At 40.6% G+C, this 3,872-nt stretch overlaps 1 pseudogene; it reads left to right on the top strand.

The window, feature by feature from the left end:
* Positions 1–3,016: 3,016 nt before the first annotated feature.
* Positions 3,017–3,436, top strand: LOC105537980 (annotated as a pseudogene).
* The last annotated feature ends 436 nt before the right edge of the window (positions 3,437–3,872 follow it).

Below are 3,872 nucleotides of genomic sequence, written 5' to 3'. Positions count from 1 at the left end.
ATTAGACCCTTCCTGATACAAACACCTTAGTATCCTTTGGATGGAGAATTGTGTCTGATATAATAGATGCTATAAACGATGTTTGTTGAATTAATGACAGTAACATTTAGTGAGTTCTTGCCATCTCAGGCTTTGTTCTACATGTGTCATCTCATTTCATCATTGAAGCAATCTTATGAGATAGGAACTATTTTCCCTAATAAAAGACAAAATAAATACTGATATGTAGTGAGTATTAAACTGAATGTACTGCTAGGTAAAGCAGAGGAAGCCTGATCCAATGCAAAGTTAGGCCATGCAGCACTGGGTCTTCAGATCAAATGTTAAAGAATAACTCAGGACAATTAGCTAAAGCATTGAGAGTTTCCCTTTTTTTGACAGTATTTTATTTTATTTTATATTTTTGTGGGTACATAGTAGATGTATATATTTATGGGATACATGAGATATTTTGATACAGGCGTGCAATGTGTAATAATTAGATCATGGTAAATGGGGTCAAGCATTTATCATTTGTGTTACAAACAATCCAGTTATACTTTTTTTTTTTTCTTTTTTGAGATGGAGTTTCACTCTTGTCACCCAGGCTGGAGTGCAATGGCGTGTTCTAGGCTCACTGCAACCTCTGCCTCCCAGGTTCAAGCTATTCTCCTACCTCAGCCTCCTGAGTAGCTGGCACTACAGGCACGTGCCACCACGCCTGGATAATTTTTTTTGTATTTTTAGTAGAGACGGGGTTTCACCATGTTGGCTAGGCTGGTCTCGAACTCCTGACCTCAGGTGATCCACCCGCCTTGGCCTCCGAAAGTGCTGGGATTACAGGCGTGAGCCACTGCACCCAGCCTAATTATACTCTTTTAGTTATTTTTAAATGTACAATTAAAGTATTATTGACTATAGTCCCCCTGTTGTGCTATCAAATACTAGATCTTATTAATTCTTTCTAACTACTTTTGTACCCAAGAAGCTTCCCCATTTCCTCTCCCCACCCTCTCCACTACCTTTTGCAGCCTCTGCTAATCATCCTTCTACTCTCTATCACCGTGAGTTCGATTGTTTTAATTTTAGTTCCCACAAATGAGTGAGAACATGTGAAGTCTGTCTTTCTGTGCCTGGCTTATGTCACTAACATAATAACCTCCAGTTCCATCCTTGTTGTTGTAAATGACAGAATCTCATTCTTTTTTATGGCTAAATAGTACTCAATTGTGTATATGTTCTACATTTTTTTTATCCATTTGTCTGTTGATGGACACAGAAGTTGTTTCCAAATCTTGGCTATTATGAATAGTGCTACAATAAACATGGGAGTGCAGATACCTCTTTGAAATACTGATTTCCTTTCTTTTGGGTATATTCCCATCAGTGGGATTGCTGGGTCATGTGGTAGCTCTATTTAGATTTTTGAGGAACCTCCAAACTGTTCTCCATAGTGGTTGTGCTAATTTACATTCCCACCAACAGTGTAGGAGGGTTCCCCGTTTCTGCACATCCTCACCAGCATTCGTTATTGCCTGACTTTTGGATAAAAGCCATTTTAATTAACTGGAGAGAGAGGATGTCTCATTGTAGTTTTGATTTGCATTTTTCTGATAATCAGTGATGTTGACTACTCTTTCATATAAGCATTAAAGGTTTACTCTTAGGTGAGTAATATACAAGGAAGAGCAGGTCTCATGAAGACTGACACCCAGTCCAAAGACAAGGGTGGGCTTGCAAGGGCAAAAGTCACACAGTTTCATAAGGAGAGGTGATTGGTTTCAATGGTTTAAATAAGTCTTTAGCTTGTCCTCTCGGGATTGTTTGGCTGTAATGGAACTGAGCCCCAGTTCCATTTGTGCTTTTTGGAAACTTTATGGACCCAGTAAATCCACGAAGTTGAATCCAAGTGAACAGTTGAAGCACAAATCACAAACACAAAAAGTTCCTCGTCAGGTTAGGGGTTTGTTTTTCTTTGTTTGTTTGTTATGGGTTTTTTTCTGATTCTGATCAATTTTCCCAGAAGCATTTGCTTTGCTTCCTTCTTCTGGGACCCTAACTGATTGATTTTTGCATTATATTACTCATCCAGGCTCAGAGCCAAGCAGGGTGTAAGTTCATCTACACATGCTCAAGGCTTAGCAAGAATTTCCTTTATCATCTCACTTTGACAGATGGACCTGTGTCACAGAGGAATTAAGTAACCTTCCCATGGTCACACAGCTGGTAAGTCATAGAGCCAGACTTTGGCAGGTGTGGTAGGTAATTTATTTTTCATGTGAGTCAATTTCTTGCTGCCATTCTAACCTTTAGGTACCCATATGGGCCAATCCTTCCTAGTCAAGCAGGTTGACGTCAGAATTAGTGCATTTAACCACTTTGCTGGACTGCTTCAAGGGGAAAAAGAGATTGAGAGGGGAAAGGAGGGAAGAAGAGAAAAGGGAGGTGTTCCTCTGTGTGTATTAAGAGCATGTACTGGCCGGGCGCGGTGGCTCAAGCCTATAATCCCAGCACTTTGGGAGACCGAGACGGGCGGATCACGAGGTCAGGAGATCGAGACCATCCCGGCTAACACGGTGAAATTCCGTCTCTACTAAAAAATACAAAAAACTAGCCGGGCGAGGTGGCGAGTGCCTGTAGTCCCAGCTACTCGGGAGGCTGAGGCAGGAGAATGGCGTAAACCCGGGAGGCAGAGCTTGCAGTGAGCTGAGATCTGGCCACTGCACCCCAGCCTGGGTGACAGAGCAAGACTCCGTCTCAAAAAAAAAAAAAAAAAAAAAAAAGGTATGTACTTTAGTGGCAAGTAGATGTAGGTTAAAATCCCAGATCTGGGTGAATTGAGTGCTGCTGCTGGGTGGTGGAGTCACCGCATCACCACCGAGAACATGGTGTTCTACTTCACCAGCAGCAGCGTTAATTCATTTCCCTACGCTATTTACATAGGAAAGGATAAATATGAAAATGAAGATCTGATCAAGCATGGCTGGCCTGAAGATATCTGGGAGATAATATAGAAGACATTCCAAAGGAAGTGCTGATGGACTGTGCCCACCTTGTGAAGGCCAGTAGCATTCAAGGCTGCAAGATGAACCACGTTAATGTGGTATATATGCCACGGTCTAACCTGAAGAAAACAGCTGACATGGATGTGGGGCAGATAGGTTTTCACAGGCAGAAGGATGTAAAAATTGTGATAGGAGAGAAGAAAGTAAATGAGATCCTGAACCAATTAGAAAAGACCAAAGTGGAGTGGTTCCCAGACCTAGCAGCAGAGAAAGAATGCAGAGATCGTGAAGAAAGGTGTGAGAAAAAAGCCCAAATTCAGGAAATGAAAAGGAGAGTAAAAGAAGAAATGAAGAAGAGGGAAATGGTTGAGCTTAGGAGCTATTTACCACTAATGAAAGTTGAAAATATGTCTTCAAATCAGGATGGCAATGATTCAGATGAATCCATGTAAAAGGACAACAGGATCTTTGAAAGATGTGAATGTAGAGACAATTGCAGACCTTTTGGTTTCATCTGTGTTCTGAAGTGTGAAATACAACCAAAATTCTACCTTCATCCTACCCAGAAATTATTGATTTTGGAGTTTTAAAAAAATTGTACCTTTTTTACTGACAGAAAAGATCAGCTATGTATAAAATAGTTGAACTTGACAGCATACAACTTAAAGCAGAAATGTTTTTGCCAGGGCATGTCTTGGTACCTTGTGAAAGCTGGCTGCCCTTGTTCTTGAGATTGACTTTAAAATGAACCAACTCTGAAAAGTACTTCTGTTGCTGTGGTATATCCCTGAAAACAGATGTCTTGAAACACTTTTCATATTCTTAAAATAATCTTCACTTTTGTTAAGAAGAACATGTTGGTGGATAATTATGCTAATGTTTCCCTGT

This window comes from Mandrillus leucophaeus, unplaced genomic scaffold (assembly GCF_000951045.1).
Source record: "Mandrillus leucophaeus isolate KB7577 unplaced genomic scaffold, Mleu.le_1.0 Scaffold182, whole genome shotgun sequence".
NCBI classification, from domain to species: Eukaryota; Metazoa; Chordata; class Mammalia; order Primates; family Cercopithecidae; genus Mandrillus; species Mandrillus leucophaeus.
The sequence above is the reverse complement of the archived record's forward strand: the minus strand, read 5'-3'. Positions and strand labels throughout refer to the sequence as shown.